Source organism: Peromyscus californicus, unplaced genomic scaffold (genome assembly GCF_007827085.1).
Source record: "Peromyscus californicus insignis strain IS unplaced genomic scaffold, ASM782708v3 Scaffold_9__1_contigs__length_137607984, whole genome shotgun sequence".
Classification (NCBI taxonomy): Eukaryota; Metazoa; Chordata; class Mammalia; order Rodentia; family Cricetidae; genus Peromyscus; species Peromyscus californicus.
This window is the reverse complement of record NW_026294617.1, coordinates 47,357,255-47,378,214: the sequence shown is the minus strand read 5'-3', so window position 1 is coordinate 47,378,214 and position 20,960 is coordinate 47,357,255. Positions and strand designations below refer to the sequence as shown.

At 45.1% G+C, this 20,960-nt stretch overlaps 1 pseudogene; it reads right to left on the bottom strand.

Annotated features, from left to right (window-relative positions):
* Window positions 1-8,353: 8,353 nt before the first annotated feature.
* The window catches only part of LOC128106427 (40S ribosomal protein S15-like), a 38,702-nt pseudogene continuing 26,095 nt past the window's right edge, over window positions 8,354-20,960 (bottom strand).

Genomic DNA, 20,960 nt, shown 5'->3' with positions numbered 1-20,960 from the left:
GTCCCTCATGTTGTGGTGACGCACCCCAACCATAAAATTATTTTGTTGCTACTTCATAACTGTAATTTTGCTACCATTATGAATCATAATGTAAATATCTGATATGTGATATCAAAGAGGTCACAATCCCCAGGTTGAGAACCTCTGATGTCTGATGTAACCCTATCTGTCTTGGAACTTGTATGGACCAAGGTGGCCTTGAACTGAAAGAGATCCATCTATGTCTGCCTCCCAAGAGCTGGAATTACAGGAATTCACTACCATGCCTGGCACTTCTTGTTTTGTAAACAATGCTGGACTTTGTCTCAAAAGGGGTGAAAGACTCTCTCTCTCTCTCTCTCTCTCTCTCTCTCCCCCCCTCTCCCTTTCCCTCTCCCCCCCTCCACACACACTGTGATGTTTTGAAAGAAAATGGCCACCAAAAGGAGTGGCACTATTAGGAGGTGTGGCCTTGGTGGAGGAAGTGTGTCACTGTGGAGATGGGCTTTGAGGTTTCTTATGCTCAAGCTACGCTCATTGTGGTATGCAGTTCACTTCCTGGTCCTTGAAGATCAAGGTGTATAACTCTCAGCTCTTTCTCCAGCACCGTGTCTGCCTGCAAACTGCCAGCCATGGTGATAATGGACTAAACCTCTGAACTGTAAGCCACTCCAATTAAATGTTTTCCTTTATAATAGTTGCTGTGGCCATGGTGTCTCCTCACAGAAATAAATACCTTAAGGCACACACACACACACACACACACACACACACACACAAAATAAATAAAGAAATTTTTATGTAATAAAATGTTTTGGTAACCCCAGTCCTAATGTTCAGTCCTCCACTAGATAACAGGATCCATGTACTCCACATACCTGACCAACACAAGTGGCCCCCAAACGGGCACTGCTCGCCCTCAAACCCCTTCAGAATAAACACTTGCTCGCTATTAGTTAACTACTTTTTTTGAGACAGGGTCACTCTCTATAGCCCCGGCTGTCCTTGAACTCGCTATTTAGACCAGACTAGTCTAGAACTCACAAAGCTCTACCTGCCTCTGCTTCCCAAGTGCTGGCATTAAAGGCGTGCACCACTTACACTCATGCACCAAGAACTTCTTATCTGTTGAGTATAGGACTCTCATTACTGCCCACACTGGCTTCTCCATCATTTTTCTGTATACTAACACTTTGCTCAATATTTCTCAAGTAAAACACATGCATAGAGTGTATTATAAAAAACATTTACATTAATCCTACTATAAAGCATAAACAGCTTTGTTTGTTTTGTTGAATAGAGTCTTATGTAGCCTGAAACTCACTATAGAGTCAAGGATGACTTGAACTTGGGGCTCTCCTTCCTCTGCCTCTCAGGTGCTGGGATCACAGGCCTGGGATCTCAGTCTCTCAGGTGGGACCACACCCACCTGGCTGAAGGAGCAAACCTGGTTAGAAGGGAGATCTAAAGTTCATTGAAAGTTTGCATCATAGGATTTTCTCTCTATTCCATTGTTGACACGTTTATCCTTTTAGTTCCAAGGGTTGACAGAAATCACTATTTGTTAAGAAAATGCATTTATGTCAGAAATTAGACAACTATTTATTAGTCACTATGTGCCCGGACGTAGAAGGACAGTGGGCACTGTGATGAAGAAAGCCTCATGGAGAATCTGTGACTTGGTCTCAGGTCAAGGGAACCTTTCTTGGAGGGTGTATTAGTGCTGAGTCTGAGGCCAGCGAATCACGCCCAGGAGAGGCACAGGGATATTCAAGACATTTGCGGTTACTTGGACCTCTGTGGAGGCTTCCTGGTGCCCACAGCTCTCCTTCCCTCAGGAACGTTCCTCTTGTGGAGCAGTGCTTACTCTGGGATTTGATCAGTATGGACCCTGAAGGGCGTCTTCACACCTTCTCTGTTTCAGTCAGATTCTCATCTCTGGGTGGAGGGCTTCCTCCACTCCCTGGATTACGTGCAGGAATCAAGATGGTGGCCTAACCACGGTTCTCCTCAGCCAGGGTCGTTAGCTCACTGCCATCCGCCTATCCTTCCTGATGGCTGCTTTCTCACTCACCTCCCCATGGTCTCCAGAGTCATATCCTCCAGACTCCTAGTAACCTGAGTCTCTGATGCAGCCTACTCAGACATTAGGCATGGTTTTCTCCAAGGAAAGAGAAGAGACTTAACCATCCAGCTGTAAGCCAGAACATCAAATAAACACAGATTTTAAAGATTTATTTTACTCTGAATGTCGTCTGTGTGTCCATGTCTGCAATGGGGTATATGCACACAAATTCAGGAAGGCAGAGGTGTCAGATACATGGAGATGCAGTTACAGACAGTTTGGTTGAGAACCAAACCTGGGTCCTATGAAAGGGTAGTGCATGTTTTTATCTGCTGAGCCATCTCTCCAGGCCCATATAAACAAAATTTAATATAAAAATGCCATTAATATATTATTTATATTAAATTTAATAATACCACTGAGCCCCAAGTTGTAAGGGAGTCATCAAAAAGTCAGTGTCTATAGGACAGTAAAAAAATTATAGATGGCAGCTGGGTCTAGTGGCACACACCTTTAATACCAGAACTTGGGAGGCAGAGACAGGTGGTTCTCTAAGTTCAAGGCCAGCCTGGTCTACAGAGTGAGTTCCAGGACAGCCAAAGCTACACAGAGAAACCCTGTCTCAAAAAAATAATAATAATAATTTTTAGATAGATGGCATGTCTATCTAAAAAACTCAGAGACCAGGATGACAGAGCAAGAATTTATATTGCAGCTAGCCACACCCATCAGTATAGAAAGTAGCATTCCTCTTAGCCAACAATAAGGAGAAAGATTCCCATCCACAGTAGTGATAACTATAAATTAGTTAGACATATTCTCACTAATACATGCAGAGAATCTGTATGAAGAAAATAACACATCTTTATAGCTGTTCTTAAAAATAACTGAATACAGGAAGAGGTGTAGCGCAGCAAAAAAAAAAAAAAAAAAAAACAGCTCGCTGCTAATTGATGAGTTAAATTCAGTCCTAATAAGAAAACCGCCAGGTGGTGGCGCACACCTTTGATCCCAGCATTCGGGAGGCAGAGCCAGGCAGATCTCTGTGAGTTCGAGGCCAGCCTGGGCTACAGAGTAAGTTCCAGGAAAGGCGCAAAGCTACACAGAGAAACCCTGTCTCGAAAAAAAACAAAACAAAACAAAAAAAGAAAATCATTGGTTGCAAATATTTATAGAGAGTTTAATCATACAAGTTCCTAAGCTGTGGAGATGTGGGGAGCACTGCCTCTCAAGGGTGAGCAGGAAGCAGGAGAGGAAATACACAACCATATCATATCTGATAATCAAAAGAGCTATGGGGGAAAGACGGTTGACTAAAAAAAGCAGGCCTGAGTCGGGACTCTGGTGACTAGCTGATCAGTCAGCCTCACAGAGGATGTGGCAGGTTACGTCAGATATGGACTATGGCAAGCAACAGAAGTGAGAGCAAAGGCCATAATGCTACAGTGATCAAAGCCAGCTAAGGGACAGAGGAGTGGGGATCATGGCCAGCTAAGGGACAGAAGAGTGGGGATCATGGCCAGCTAAGGGACAGAGGAGCAGGGATCACAGTGAGCTAAGGGACAGAGGAGCAGGGATCACAGCTAGCTAAGGGACAGAGGAGCAGGGATCACAGTGAGCTAAGGGACAGAGGAGCAGGGATCACAGCTAGCTAAGGGACAGAGGAGCAGGGATCACAGCTAGCTAAGGGACAGAGGAGCAGGGATCACAGCTAGCTAAGGGACAGAAGAGCAGGGATCATGGCCAGCTAAGGGACAGAGGAGCGGGGATCATGGCCAGCTAAGGGGCAGAGGAGCGGGGATCACAGCTAGCTAAGGGACAGAGGAGCAGGGATCATGGCCAGCTAAGGGACAGAGGAGCGGGGCTGCAGTGGGAACCTTGTCAAACAAGGGAATTCTGGGGGTGATGAGACAGCTGTATTAGAAAGGTCATTGTACAGGAACTGTAGGCCACCAGGAGGAGTTGGGGTTTATTCTAGATTCTTCTGGGAAGCCACTGGACAGTGTGAGCAGGGAAACATCTACTGAGGACTATCCTGACTGCTGTGTGGCAAGCAGGTAGTGAGGGTAGGTAAGCAACATGGAGGCAGGGAGTCCAGGGAGGTGACTCTCAATGTTGTCCTAGTTGGAGATGATGGCATGGGGGACTAGGGGAGCAGGGGAGGAGGAAGTGAAATGTGATCAGATTCTAGATGTAAATGGGGAGGATCCTGGGGGACTTGCTGGATAGGGTAGAAACAGAGAGCGGGGAGAGGGAGAGGGAGAGGGAGAGATGAGAGAGTTCTTGAGGTTTTTTTTTTTTAATCTAAACAAAGGGGATAATGTTGCCCCTTACTGAGAGGATGGAGGACGAGGCTTTACAGGGCAAGACCAGAGTTACAATGCTAGGTCTTTAAGAAAACTTGGCAAGTGGAGAGAAGAGAAAGAGAAAGAGAAAAAAGCAAAAACAAACAAAACAAACACAACCATGAAAAATAAGAAGTATTTTTTTTCTAAATCAAGCCAGGTAGGAAATATACCTGCCTTTTATTAAACATTTGACAAGTAAAGCACACATACACATAACTCTTCATGAAAATGTTTACAGAAAGCTCAGAGAGGCTGTTGTACAGACAGAGATTCCGACGCACACTCTTTCTCCATGCCATTACAGCGCTGTGTTCTTCAAAAGAATTTCTTTATCTTCAGCTTTCCTCAGCAGGCAGAGGCGGTTACATGTTAAGGAATGATTGAACGACAGGCAAGGGAGACTGGGAGTGTGATGACGTCATACGTGCCGTCCCTAGACTGCTCCCTTTAGTGTCTTCATGTGAAAAGAAGTAAAACCTCCCATTTATGTGGCTCCCTTTCACGTTTTTGGGTTTTGGGTCTGTGTTGCTGGAAACCAAATAGAATTCTTTTTCTTTAAAAAGATGATTTTTAATTGGGGTGTGTGTGTGTGTGTGTGTGTGTGTGTGTGTGTGTGTGTGTGTGTGTTCCTTGAGTGTGGTGGTGCCCTTAGAGGCCAGAAGAGGGTGTTAGATTCTCAGGAGCTGAACTCACAGGTGGCTGTGAGCTGCCCAGTGTGGGTGCCAGGAACCCAGTTCAGGTCCTCTGGGAGAGGAGCATGCACTCTGAAGCACGGAGTCATCTCTTTAGCCTTGTTGTTTTGGGGACAGGATGTCATGTACCCCCAGGCGGGGCTGGAACTTCCTATGCTGCTGAAAATGACCGCAAACATTTGATTGTCTGCCTCCATCTACTTGGTGCTAGGACTGAAGGCACGCACCACTACACCAAATTTATACTGTTGGCTTGAGATCAAACGCAGGACTCGGTGCGTGTGGTAGACACTCTGCCAGCTGAGCGACCTCCCTAGCCCACCACATAGAATTCTTAACAAAATGGGAGACTTTCCAGTCATTAGTGTTGACAAACTTCTACCAGGCATCTGTGTACCAGGCACAGCATGGTGTGGGGTGGGGAAAAACAACAACAGAGACCTTAGAAGTCTAAACCTGCCGGGCGGTGGTGGCGCATGCCTTTAATCCCAGCACTCGGGAGGCAGAGGCAGGCGGATCTCTGTGAGTTCGAGGCCAGCCTGGGCTACCAAGTGAGTTCCAGGAAAGGTGCAAAGCTACACAGAGAAACCCTGTCTTGAAAAACAAAAAAAAAAAAAAAAACAAAAAAACAAAAAAAAAAAAAAGAAAGAAAGAAAGAAATCTAAACCTAAGGAAGCATGACAATAAAAGCAGACCAGGCTTGGAGACAGCTTGGGGGTTTAAGAGCATTGGTTCCTCTTCCAGAGGACCCAAGTCCAGTTCCCACACTCACATCAGGCAGTGCACAGGAGTTCGGGCTCTTTCTTCTGGTCTCCACAGAGACCTGCACTGGCATGTACATACCCATACCCATATGTGTGTGCTTAAAATTAAGATCTTTTCTTTTTCTAAAGAAAGGAAAAAAGGCATCAGACTATCAACGTGGTAAGGAAGTCATCAGCGCTATTGCCAAATAGGCCTGGCTTGCTCCCTCTGGGTGCCTGCTGCAGGAATCTGCTTCCCACCTCCTAGTGCTTAAATTAGGGCAGCAGAGCTGGCCCTGGCCAGTGAGCTGTGAATGGAAGGGGCGGGGGGGGGGACTTCTGATGCAGAACCCTTCATTGCCTGCTTAAGACTCCAGCACTTTCGGTTAAGTCACACTGACTAGTACTGTTTGTTGTAGTGGCCGCCACAGCTGAATGCCGGAGGCTAGAAACAAAATTCAGACAATCAGCTCACAAGGGACAGGCTGCAGGACCGTGAAAATAAAATTTCTGTGACAAGCGACCAAGAATCTAAATTTGTTCCTATTACATGACCTCACTTCTTCTGCCTCATGTGAAGAGTCAAGTAAAATAATGTTCCCAGTCACATCATGCTGTGAAATGACTTTAAAACAAAAACAAAAACAAACTGGGTCAATGCCCATGCGCTTATGTGGAGACCTTGCTCGAAGGTACTAGGAAGGGGGAAAAGAAACTGCAAAATGCAGACAGTAATGTTATGTGTGCTAACTTACACCTCCCATAAAAATAAACTATATATCTCTATAAATCTATGGACACTAAAGTCTAGTGTACATTTAAAAACATATACATGAAATTCATAAGGATATTTACCCTTGGGAGAGGTTTCTTTACAAGACTGTTTTTTTCCTTTGCTTTGTCTGTGTTTTGGGATTTTGTAACAACAACAACAAAAAAAGTTGGCGGAGGCAGAGATGGGCAGATCTCTGTGGGTTCGAAGTTAATGTGATCTGCATAGTGAGTTCTAGGATAGCCAGGGCTATTTAGAGAATCCTGTCTCAACATGATTCTATCTATTCTATCTATTCATGTCTCTACATGAGCCTCTGGGGGGCATTTCTTATCTAAACTACAAAGTGTGTGTACATATGTATTGCATGTCAGTCAGAAAAAGAGTTAGACCATTAACACCACCACCAACCTCTCTATGGCCCTTCATGCCAGCATCTCTCTGTTCTCTCAGTTGCCTCACAACTAACCTGAAGCCAGGGTTGATCATTCCCTCCTTGGGGTTGTAGCCTGCCCCCAACCTTGTTTTGTTTTGTCTTGTTTTTGAGACAGAATCTATTGCCTAGCTATGGCTGTCAAGAAATATACTATGTAACTCTAGCTGACTTCGAACTCACAGAGGTCCACCTGCCATTGCCTCCCAAATGCTGGAACTGAACATGCCCAGCTAGTTTTTCTACAGAAAACAAGTCCTTAAATAATATATTACTTCTCTTTATTGTTTTTTAATTTACATGAATATTATGCTAGTTAGTTTTCTCAGCTTCACACAAATTGGAGTCACCTGGGAAGAGGGAATTTCAGCTGAGGAATTACCTCTTTCATTGGCCTATGGGCATGTCTGTGGACTATTTTCGTAATGGCTAATTGATGTAAGAGGGCCCGGCACACTGTAGGTAGTTGGGCAGGTATTCCAAGGCTGTGTAAGAAAGGTAGGGGAGCAAGCAAGCCAGTAAGCAGTATCCCTCCATGGTCTCTGCTTCAGTTCCTGCCTCCGGGATCCTGCCTCGAACTCCTTCCCTGAATTCTCTTAATGATGGACTATGTAGTATAAGATGAAATAAACCCTTTCCTCCCCAACTTGCTTTTGGTCAATGTTTTACCACAGCAGCAGAAAAGCTAAGTAGGACAAATAAACACACCTGCAATCCCTCTTTTGAATCAAAGTTGCAACCCAGGTGTACCTGCAATCTGAGCCCTTGGGAGGCTGAGGTAAGAGTCCTGGAGACTTTAAGGCCAGCCTGGCTCCATAGCAACACCTTGTCTCAAAACAAAACGGGATTGTCCTTCTAGTAATCCCTAATACTGCACACGGACTTTGTTTCTTTACATTAGACTGTTACTTCAGTAAGTACTCATCATGTGAATGAATATTCAAGAACCTTTTCAGATTTTTTTCTATTATGAATAATGATGTTGTTAATACTCTTGTTTATATACCTTACTAAATTCTGTCAAGCTTCTCTGCTGTGTAAGCATACCCAAGAGTGTGTGCTGGGAGACAGGTTTAAGGTATTCAATTTTCTTTCTTTAAAGTTTGTTTATTATGTACAGTGTTCTCTCTGCATGTATGCCTGTATGACAGAAGAGGGCACCAGATCTCATTACAGATGGTTGTGAGCCACCATGTGGGTGCTGGGAATTGAACTCGGGACCTCTGGAAGAGCAAGCAGTGCTCTTAACCTCTGAGCCATCTTTCCTCCAGCCCTGTATTCAGTTTTCTTAGCTATGTGGTTATTGTTTGCTTGCTTGGTTTACTTTCTTTTCTTTTTTTTAAACATGAATCTTTATTGGCCACAGCTACTTGAGGGGGATGAAGCCGGAGGAGTGGGTGGTACCAATGCCAGGCTGACCGCGCTTCACCAGTTTGCAGGTGATGGAGAACTTGCCCAGGTAGTGGCCAATCATCTCTGGTTTGATCTCCACCTAGTTGAAGGTCTTGTCGTTGTTCATGCCCTCCATGCTGCCTACCATCTCCCCGTGCAGGATGATCATGTCCCTTAGGTGGGTCTTCACCACCTCGGGCTCCTCCATGGGTGGCGCCTCCTTCTTGGCCTTTTTCAGACACTTGAGTAGTGAGTGCTGCTTCCGCCGCAGTCCACGGTTCAGGCTTCGCCTCTGCTGTACATCAGCGGCTCCTAGGACATGTCCAGCAGTTGGTCCAGGTCCACCGCGGGGTAGGTGAACTTGCGGAAGGTCCACTTCTTCTTCTGCTCCACTTCAACCATCTTGGCGGTGGCTCGGAAAAGGATGCGCTTGATTTACTTTCAACTTGCAAAGTCCTTTTCTTTAGGTGTGTCTTGAGGTAACAGTGTAGAATCGGACCATTTCTTAAATGTACTTGGATAGTCTTTGGGTACATCTGGAGAAAATTTTGTTTTAACGTCAACTGTGATTTATGACATGTCTATCATTTTATATTTTTTGTTTGACTTCCTTACCTACTTACATTTTTTTCCCTAAGTATTACAGTTTTCTTCTTTTTCTTATTCCTTTTTAAAAAACTTCAGCTGGTTTGGAAATCGAATAATCTAATTCTAGTTTTTAAATATTTACTGTAGCTATTGGATGATGGTGGTGCACACCTTTAGTCTCAGAACTCTAGAGGCAGAGGTAGGTGGATCTTTGAGTTCGAGGCCAGCCTGGTCGACAGAGCAAGTCCCAGGACAGTCAGGGCTACACAGAGAAACCCTGTCTCAAAAAACTGGTTTGTTTCGTTTTATTTTGTTTTAACTGTAGTAGACAGAACTCCAAGTAGCCCTGAAATTATCTTCTGGGACGACAAGAAAGCTCAGTGGGTAAAGGTTCTTGCTGCCTTTAGCATGACCCCTGGGGATCTACACAGTTGAGGGAGAGAACGTACGTATTCCAGTACATTATCTCTGACCTCTCACATGCACGTCATGACCTCTCTGATATGCACACACACAATTTTTAATGTAATTATTTCCCCCTTTATTATAATTTTCTTCCTACCCCTCATGGGTGTGGATAGATAGGACAGTGAATGTGATAGATGCCATATTTGAGATTAAATTCTAAGAGAAGGGCGGGGTGGTTTTGAGCTAATCAAAAAGGAAATTCTCTGGATGGACCTGTTTTAATCAGGTGACTTCCACGAAGGACGAGGGCACCCTAGAGGATGGATTTTCCTGCTGGCCTGAGAAAAGGTAAGTTGTCTATGAAGAGGGGCAGCCTCGCCAGCCCCTTCAGCATGGGCTGAAGCCTCCTGCTTGGGACCACAAGAAACAATTCTGCCAATAACACAAATCAGAGAGAATCACACCAAAACACCAACTGCTGTCCTGAAGACTCTGGGCAGAGGATTCAGTTGAGCTCCTTGTGGACTTCCGGCCAATTCAGGGAAACTGAGGCACACAATGTTCTGCTATATTTGTTGCACCTTGCTTTGCAGCTGTAGTAGCCAGCAATCACCTTAGAAATTTCAGCATTTAATGTAGCACGAATCTCTAAAACGTCTTATTAATGAAAATAAACCTGGTGCCAGATATTGGGGTGAATGCTGGAAGATCAGAGAAGCAGAACAAGCCACAGCCACCTCACCTTGCCAATTCCTCAGCTGATCCTGTTTCCTCAGACTGGAAGCCTCTGAGTCCTCATCCAGAATCAATCTCAGCTGAACTGCTGCTCAAAAGCCTGAAAGCTTAACCAGCCAAATGCTTCTAGTTTCTGGTCTTCACGCCTTATATACCTTTCTGCTTTCTGCCATCACTCCCTGGGATTAAAGGCTCACTTTCTGGGATTAAAGGCATGAGTCACCATGCTTGGCTGTATCCTTGAACACACAGAGATCCAGAGGGATTTCTGCCTCTGGGATGCTAGGATTAAAGGTGTGTGCTACCACTGCCTATCCTCTATGTTTAATATTGTGGCTGTTCTGTTCTGTGACCCCAGATAAGTTTATTAGCGTGCACAATATTTCGGGGAACACAATACCACCACAATTTAATATCTTTAATGTTTGAAAATCATGATCTTCCCTTGTAGAAAATTTCAAAGATGCTAGGACAGGTTAGCATTTTACCAATGCCTTACTATCTAGTCATAGCTCGTTTGGTGTTTTAACCCATAAAACAAACATTACAGCCATGATTTTACTTAGTAAATTCACTAAGATTTAGCCACATTTACCATATTGCTTATCCCTCCTTTCTCTCTCTCTCTCTGTGTGTGTGTGGGTGTGTGTGTGTGTGTGTGTATGTGTGTGTGTCTGAGTTTTGGATATTTATCATTCTGGTTCCCACCATTTTGATTCTATTTATTTTTAATTTTATTCAATTTTTTTTAATTATTTTATGTGTATAGATGTCTTGCCTATAGGTATGCTGTGTACCACTTACATACCTGGTATCCAGAGAAGCCAGAGAGGGTGTCAGATCCCCTGGGACTGTAGTTGCAAAGAGTTGTGAGCCACCAGGTGAGTGCTAGGAATTGAACCCAGGTCCTCTGGAAGAGCAACAAGCTCTCTTCACTACTGAGCCGTCTCTCCACTCTATCTAAATATTTATTACCAGCATCACGTTCGTGTAAGATGGGTGTGGGTGCCTGTGCCACAGGGCACTGTGGGCTCACAGGATGACTTGTGGAGTTGGTTCCCTCCTGCTTCCTTCATGCGGGTCTGGGGATCAAATTCAGGTCATCCGGCTTGGGTGGCAAGCACTTTGCCTGCCGAGTCCTCCCGCTCACTCGGCTATCGTCTCATTTTTAATAATGGCATTAAGTGACTTGAACTAAGTTTCCTGAAAGTTGACTAATCGGCTCTCTGAACAGAAGCAAGCTGGCTCCCCAACACCGTTGCCCTGAGCCCCTAGGGGGCAGGACCACGGTGTCCATCTTCAGGCCCTGGCCAGGCGGAGACAGATGGCACTGGAGGGACCCCTAGACTCTCTGTTCCTGAACTCTTCTGGAATAGTTGCAGCAAAAACAGGGAACGGAACCCTAAGGCTGTCCCTCTTTGCTTTAGCTGTCAGCTTGGAAGAGAGAAAGGGAGGAGCCGAGGAGGGCGATGCTGTCGGACTCAGCCTATCTTCTCAGCTGAGGAAAGCGGCATGTTTTCCCTCTTCCGCGTGGTTCTTTCTCTTGTGCGGTGACCCCCTCGATTCCAGGCCTCGCAGGGCGGCTGTCTCCGCAGCTTGGCAGAACAAGCAACCAAGTCAACTCTTGCAAGTCTCAAAGTAGCTTTGTATAATTCCTGCAAAAATAATAGACCCGGAGATTAGGTTACTGAGGACCAAGAGCTAAAACTAGGGGCCAGCAAGATGGCTCAGGGGACAGAAGCACAGCCAAGCCTGACTGGGCTTTCTGAGTCTGGTCCCCAGAACCCATAAAGAGCTAGAAAGAGAAAACTGATGCTTATAAGTTTTCCTCTGATTTTCACACATGCTGTAGCACACGTACGCCAAACACACACACACACACACACACACACACACACACACACACACACACACACTGAATTTAATAAGATACATTTTAAACAGCAAAAATTAATGCCATAAACATCTTATTTCTGGAGAATATATGGATTTCCCTTCTGGTAACTGTCTACTGGGTTTGCCACAACAGAACACCACAGATTGGGTGGCATAAATGAGTTTTCTCATGCTCTGAAGACTGAGAGTCGAAGATCAAGGCATCTGCAGAGATGGTTTCTGGCGAGGTTTTGCTCCCTGGTGCGTCAAGGAGGGGCTGTGAACTGTGTGGGGCTGTGAACAACTGTGAGGGGCTGTGAACTGTGTGTGTGGGGCTGTGAACAACTGTGTGGGGCTGTGAACAACTGTGAGGGGCTGTGAACAACTGTGAGGGGCTGTGAACTGTGTGTGGGGGGCTGTGAACAACTGTGTGGGGCTGTGAACAACTGTGAGGGGCTGTGAACTGTGAGGGGCTGTGAACAACTGTGAGGGGCTGTGAACTGTGTGGGGCTGTGAACAACTGTGTGGGGCTGTGAACAACTGTGTGGGGCTGTGAACAACTGTGAGGGGCTGTGAACAACTGTGAGGGGCTGTGAACAACTGTGAGGGGCTGTGAACAACTGTGAGGGGCTGTGAACAACTGTGTGGGGCTGTGAACAACTGTGAGGGGCTGTGAACAACTGTGAGGGGCTGTGAACAACTGTGTGGGGCTGTGAACAACTGTGTGGGGCTGTGAACAACTGTGTGGGGCTGTGAACAACTGTGTGGGGCTGTGAACAACTGTGTGGGGCTGTGAACAACTGTGTGGGGCTGTGAACAACTGTGAGGGGCTGTGAACAACTGTGTGGGGCTGTGAACAACTGTGTGGGGCTGTGAACAACTGTGTGATGATTAATCTTGCTTGTCAGCCTGATGTGCTTTAGAATCACCATGGAAACGTACACCTCTGGGTGTTTCTATGGTGGATGTTTCCAGCCATGTTTAACTGAGGAGAGGGGGTCCACCATGAATCGGAGCAGCTCTATACTGGCCACAGTCTGAGTAAGAAGGAAAAGGGAGCGAGGCACTCAGATCTATGTACCTCTCTAAGCGCCTTGTTTCTCCTCTGCTGTTTCCGTCTTGACACACTAGACCTGTTCCTCTTTGAGCACTCTGCGAATGAGAAATGGTAGGGAGCCCATCCCATGCTGGGATTGAGTGTCCTAAAGTTAGAAACAGTCCACACAACAAAGACCAACTTCTGAGCTGCTTCGTGTGATGTGGTTCGTTCCTGCTCAAACACTCTTCCAAAACTCCTGGTTTTGTGGCTGGTTGCCTGCTTTCTGGCACAGACCTTGCTGTGACTTTTTTCTAAGCTGGCACTCCTGGGAAACAAAATTTAAACAGCCCCCCCCCCGTGTGTGTGTGTGTGTGTGTGTGTGTGTGTGTGTGTGTGTGTGTGTGTGTGTAAGCCTCTTTAAAGTGTGGGGCCAGGGACCTTGGTGTGCTCACTCTAGCCTAGGCATGGAGGCTTTCTGTCACCTGGACGTAAAGTTTCTCCCACTCAGGGACCCTCCTCTGGCCTGCCACTGAAGTAGCCTTGTTGTCCCTCACAGTATAACAGTGTCTTCAGTGTAACATGCTCACAGAGTATTGCAGACATCACCAGGGAACTTAACAACCCTAGTTACCATCACCACACCCACAGGCAAGGAGTCAGGGAAACTTCCAGGAAGGGTGTTTTGTTGTTGTTGTTGTTGTTGTTGTTGTTGTTTTTGTTGTTGTTGTTGTTGTTGTTCTTCTTCTTCTTCTTCTTCTTCTTCTTCTTCTTCTTCTTCTTCTTCTTCTTCTTCTTCTTCTTCTTCTTCTTCTTCTTCTTCTTCTTCTTCTTGTTTTTGGTGGTGTTGTTGAACCATGTGGCATTTTGGATTATTTTAGTTTCACTCTGTTGTTGTGACACAAACAGTCTGACCGAAGCAATACAGGGAAGAAAAGGATTTATTTGGCTTACACATCCATGTCATAGTCGATCACTGCGGTAAGCCAGGGTGGGAACCATGAAGGACCGCTGCTTCCTGGCTCCCTCTGGGGCTTGTTCTCTGGCTTATGCTTAGCTGGCTTTCTTATACATCCCAGAAGCCCCTGCCTAGGAACTAGTGCCTCCCACAGTGGACTGTGCCCTCCCACATCAATCATCAATCAAGACATTCTTCCACAATCATGGTCACACTTGTGAGCCTTGTACCTGAGGAGGACAGAAGAGGGTGTTGAAGCCTCTCAAACTAGAGTTACATATGGCTATGAGCTGCCATATGGCTTCTGGGAATTTAACCTGGGTCCTCTGGAAGAGCAGCCAGTACTCTAACCACTGAGTTATCTCCCCAGCCCCAGTGATTATATAATTTTATGTGCTGTTAATTTTCAACATTTTGAGGCTTTGATTTACTCTTTACTGTGTTTGTCTTACTTTGGAGATTCTCAGGACATTAATGATGACATCTCCGTAATGATAGCTTAGAAAAGAAAAGCTATTCCCAGGACAGTCACATGTTTGGGGAAAACAGTAGTCATATCAGCTAAAAACCTGGAGCTGAGTGTAATGGAATCCTGTGTGTTTCTGCCTGCTCTTAAGGACTTGATGGGATCCAAAGCAATGTTAAGATAAACAACATGAAATTATGAAATCTGCAGAAGTAGCCAAGTGAATAAAATTGTAAAATGTCCAACGGGTTGAAATAAGTAGTCACATAGACTAGGTAAGGCTGTATGCAAGGGAAACAGAGCTTAGCATGCTATTTCACTCTAGAGTACAGCAATAGATTTTCTCCTGAGTGCCAGCACATGGGCTCTGTGTATAGAAAACGCTCTGTCCTAAGAAATCCATTCAAAGATATTAATGGGAGGCAGCTTTTTATCACTCCATCTGCCTCAGATGTTGAACCTCATAACATTCTGGGACTTAGAACACATTCTATGAACTCTTGAGAAAATGCCCTTCCCAGACCTCTAAACTTAAAAATACCACAGTAACATTTTATGGGTGTGGACCTGATACACAGACATCAGGTGACTCATCATCACAAGAGTCAGAGTTTGGACTCAGCCCATTCTGGGTTCTCCAGTCCAGTGACTCCTTCCTGTGGACAGCCTCTGCCAAGAAATGAGTTCATCAGCAGTCCGAGGGCAGGAACATCGTTTTACTAATTTGCTTTTCTTTTCCCTTGCTTTTCTCTACAGAGACCGAGGTAGACCACACTCAGCCTATCAAACAGAAATGGTGTTTACATTTGTACAGGTTATACATGTGTATGCACACACATGTTCAATTTCTAAGCTGCTTAAATTTACTCCCACTTAATCTCCATTTCTCAAGAAGTTTCGCCTTCTTTTTAAAACAGTAATTTAGGGACCAGTGAGATGGTTGAGAGGCTCGGAACACATGATGCTAATAAGCCCAAGAAGTAGAGTTGGAACCCAAGGACCCATGTGGTTAAAGGAGAGAAGGGACTTCTGCAGGTTGTCCTCTGACCTCCACACACATGCACACATACTTGTGTGCACCCAAATGAATAAATAAATAAAAAGGCAATAAAAATGTTTAATTCATTTTTCATTGGTTTTCCAGCCCAGGCTGGCCTGGGACTTGCTGTAGAGCCTGGTCTGGCCTTGAGCTCACTCGGTCCTCTTGTTTCAGTTTCTCGTGGGCAGATTGTCAGATGTGAGTCACCACGCTTGCCTACCTGTGTGAGCATGAACACACAAGTGCAGGGTGCCAGCTCTCCCTGGAGCTAGAGTTACAGGTGACTGTGAACCACTTGACATGGGTGCTGAGAATCCAACTTGGGTTCTTGTAGTTGGTTGTATCTTTTTTACTCTTTGCTCTTTTAGGGGGCCTACCACCCAGCTCCCAAATAATCACACAGAGACTTATTCTTTCTTATGAATGCCTGGCCTTAGCCTGGCTTATTTCTAGCCAGCTTTTCTTATATTATCCCATCTACCTTTTATCTCTGGGTTTTTACTTTTCTCTATTTCTGTATATCTTCCCTTTCCTTCTTATTTCATGTCCGGCTGTGTGGCTGGGTAGCTGGCCACCAGCATTCTCCTCTCCATCTCCTTTTCTCGATCCCTAATCTTTCTTCCCAGATTTCTCCTTCTATTTATTCTCTCTGCCTGCCAGCCCCGCCTATCCTTTCTCCTGCCTCGCTATTGACGGTTAAGCTCTTTATTAGACCAATCAGGTGTTTTAGACAGGCAAAGTAGCACAGCTTCACAGAGTTAAATAAATGCAACATAAAAGAATGTAACACATCTTTGCATCATTAAACAACTATTCCACAGCGTAAATGAATGTAACACATCTTCAACTAATATTCCACAACAGGTTCTCTGCAAGAGCAGCACATACTCTTAATCCCTCCAGCCATAATAAAATACATTTTTAAAACTCCATCAGTTGTATTGACTCTCAACAGCAATCGCAGTAAACAAGAGGCTGATACAGGGGGACTGCTCTGAGTTCTAAGCCAGCCAGAGCTACATAGCAATGAATGAATAAACAAACAAACTTAAAAGACAGTTCAGAACACACCTGCCTCCGGGGAGGCTGCCATTCTTTGATGTACAAGATAAGTACCTGCCTCCTGAAGTTTCTAAATTACATGTCAGAGAAATTAATAAATGTCCCATCTGTGAAATTACCATAATCAAGATGTTTATTCAAATTTTACCTAATAAAACACGTTCATGCTTCTATGACTGGAGTTTGGCTTTTCTGATTATAAATGATTGTGGGGAACGGCATGGCACAGCTTCTTGAAGAGATCCTGCTAGTGTTTTGTTTCCTTCGCACCTATTCAAAATGCTTGTCAAATTACCATGTGACCTGGCAGAAAAATTCTAAATAAAGTTGGCATTTCATTTATATGATGCTGGAGAGTCTGTTTTTCAACACCAGATTCAGAGCATTAAGAAATCAAATGCGGAACTGTAAAGTCTTGTTTATTAGCCACATAGCAAAGATTTACTGCCTCCTCTTAGCTGCACAGTTATTCATCCAAACCAAAGGCAAATTTGGCTTAGTCGTCTGAAAGGTTAAAGGACAGAAGTTGCTTTTGCCAGGAGTGAACAGTAAAATAAATCAGAAAAATGCCGACCTGGCACCAGGAACCTGTGTTCAGGAGGGTCTGCCTTGGAGCCAGGCACAGAGCATCAGTTTATGGGGAGAGAAGCAACCGCTCTCCCATGATTCCTGCCTGGAGTCAAGTTCATTAAAAAGGTCAAGTGGAAGTGGGAGCCGGGCAGCCTGTTGAACGTGCAGTAACACTGTGTGTCTCATTTTAAAACCGTTCGATTTACTGTTAGTGCGATGTGATGTGTGTCTGTAAGTGTAGGTGTGCATAAGCCACGGTGCATGTGTGCAGGCTAGAGGACAACTTTCAGGAGTGGGTTCCAGCACTGGGGCCCAGGGACTCCAGTTCAGGCCGTCTATTCGGCTTGGTGGAAGTGCCTTTACTCTCTGGGCCACCTTACCCATGGCGCATCTCTTCCTTTACTTCTTAAAAGTATTTTATTTATTTTTATTTTATGTGTAGGGGCATTTTGCCCTCATGTATGTAGGCACACTGCATATACAATTGGTGCCCATGGAGACCAGAAGAAGAAGCCAGATCCCCTGGAACTGCAGTTACAGATGGTTGTCAGCCTCCATGTGAGTGCTGGGAACTGAACCTAGGTCCTCTGCAAGAGCAACAAGAGCTCCTAACTGCTGTATCGTCTCTCTAGCCCCAGCCCTACATATCTCATGGTTAAAGAAGTCGAGGGATGGGGGATAGTACAGAAGAGTTAAGGCAGCCTTCTGCCAATTAACTTAAGGGGAGATCCTTGAAAGGCAACTAGAAAATCAGATGAATCTATTCTGGGTAGCAAATTGGCAATCTAGATTATTCTTTAGGTATCCCGCCATTAGTTCACTTATAAAAAATATGGAATCAGTGCACTTGTTAAACATTATATCAACCATAGAGCAGAGTTTCCAGTCTAATAGCCCAAGATTGTTTCAAGTCTCCCTCAACTGTGTCTGCACAAAGTCACAGCAGCCCACTAAACTAACACATCTCCACCTCGTTCAGCTCCTCCGTAAATGCTGATCTCCCCATCTGCTAGCCATTAGAAGAAGTTGCTGGATAATAATGATGAAAGGCTTGTATAATCAGAAGCCTTAATGTACTTATTAGTTGTGGGATATTATTCAAAGAAAGAGAAACTATTTTGGGATCTGTTTTAGTTAGGGTTTCTATTGCTGTGAAGAGACGCCATGACCACAGCAACTCTTATAAGGAAAAGCATGTAACGGGGGGGGGGGGGGGGGGGGGGCTCATTTACAGTTCAGAGGTTCAGTCCATTAGCACCATAGTAGGGGCATGGCAGCATAAAGGCAAACATGGTGTTGAAGAAACAGGCAACAGGAAGTGGTCTGAGACACTGGGTGTGGCTTGAGCATATATGAGACTCAAAGCCCACCTCCACAGTAACACACTTCCTCCAACAAGGCCACAACTGCTCCACCAAAGCCATACCTCCCAATAGTGCCATTCCCTTTTGGGGGCCATATTCTTTCAAAGCACCACAGGGTTCATCTGAAGATGAGACTCAGAAGAAAGTTTCCATTCAATGGAACAGTGAAGCATTCAGAGAGGAAAGCCCTCTGCATGTCAGTCTAGACCAGTGTCTCAACCTTCCTGATGCTGCCACCCTTCAATACAGTTCCTGACGTTGTGGTAAGCACCGACCATAAAGTTATTTTTGTTGCTACTTTGTAACTGTGATTTTGCTACTGTTATGAATCATAATGTATATATCTAATACAGGACGAAAGGGGTCACAACCCACAGGTTGAAAACCACTGATCTACAAAGAACATGAGAAAGAGCAAAATAAATGGAAAGTAGTTATGCCCTAAATAATGATAATCTCTCCTTGTGCCGGTCACACTCATATATATTTTATTTGTTTTTTGTTTTTTTTCAAGACAGGGTTTCTCTGTGTAGCTTTGCGCCTTTCCTGGAACTCACTTTGTAGACCAGGCTGGCCTCGAACTCACAGAGATCCGCCTGGCTCTGCCTCCCGAGTGCTGGGACTAAAGGCGTGCGCCACCACCGCCTGGCCCCAGACATTTCTAATGAATGAATTTTTCTCAATATTTTTCTCCTTTTTCTTTCTTTTTTGGTATTATTTGACAAAATTAGATATTACTTTCTGTTTCATATCACGGTTTGAAATCACATTTAAATTTATGAGTGGAATCTAATGATTATGCTTTTGTACATACAAAGTGATTGCCTGAGATGCTCATGTTCCTGGAACACAACTGTGACCACTCACCTGTTGACTACATCAGCCTTTGTCCAAGGCAAAGCTTCACTGTTGCAATAGTGACCGTGTGGACTGTAAAACCTAGAATGCTGTTCATCGGGTTGCTCAGAGGAAAAGTTTGCCAACCCCTGACACAGCTTCTCCTGCCTGAAAGCAAGGCCACCTCAGCGAGGCGGTGGTGGTGCACACCTTTAGTCCCAGCCCTCAGGAGGGAGAGGCAGATAGATCTCTGTGAGTTCGAGGCCATCCTGGTCTACAGAGAGTTTCAGAACAGCCAGGGGTACACAGAGAAATGCTATCTTAAAAAACTAAAAAAAAAAAAAAAAGCAAGACCACCCCAACCCAAAGAATCTATCGTAGCTGCTGCTCTGTTCTGACTTCTCACAAACAGGAGACTTGGGCTCGAGATAAATTCATCTTTTCATTTCCCTTTCCTGAACCCTTTATTGAGGATGGAGCTGTCATATTGAAGATGGCAGTATCTATAAAAATTAGCCCTTTTGTAGAACTGATCTTTGCTTTATATGGGCAAGTTCATACACTTGAAACCTTGGTGCCTCTCGACCCTCTATCCACACCCTCGTACGCATATCCATCTGGTCACTGACTCCAATAATCTTCCTCCTGATGGCCAACGTTAATCCCCCTTCACTATCCACAGCATTCTACTTACATCCATTCTCTTCTCAGTGGACCTGGCCTGGCCTTCCTACCCCCTCTAAACCATTCACCATAGGCATGGCCTCCTCCAAGGAAACGTCATTCTTAACTAGGGTACATCTCTGCCCTCAGAACCAGCGCTTCTGGATCACTGAATAACAGCAGCACCATTTTCCTGCTCACTCAAACTAAAGCCATGGAATCCCCTTTTACCTTGCCATTTTTTTTTCTTCATATCACACACTCTATTGAATCAGCAAGCCCTGTCAGCTCCACTTACAGCAACTAAAAGAGGAGCCTGGTCCAGTGGTACATGCCTGTGATCTCAGCACTTACTCCTAAGTGCATGCGGGAGGGTCAAGTCTTCAAGGCTAGCCCTGTCTAAATAGGCAGTTCCAGGCGAGCCTGACCTACAGGAGATCCTGTCTGATGATGATGATGATGATGATGATGATGATGATGATGATGATGATAAGAGTAGAGTTAGAAAGTCCAGTCGTGGATGCTTACGTCCCCACTTCAAGTTAGGAAGCAATCGAAAACAACCCAAAAGATAAATGGAAATAAAACACTACCTTTACCAAATATTCCCTGAAAAATGGAGCTGGCATCCATACCTCATTCTTCTACCTGCGGGTAAGAAGGCAGCATATTAGTGAAGCCACAGCTGTTTCAGGCTTCCATTCAGACCCAGGCCACATGGGCCATGGTGGGGTGAGCATCCCTGTATAGGCAGATAGACAGAGAGCTGCTCCTTTGAGACTTCACAACACAGGAATAGGGCCAAACATGCATTCTCAGCATGCAGTGAGTGGGGTGGGTAGATGCGGATCGGGGAGCAGGAACAGCATGATGGCATTCCCCGGTACTGCCTGCTCTGTGTCAGACTGCCGCATGCTGAGAAAGGGAAAAGATGA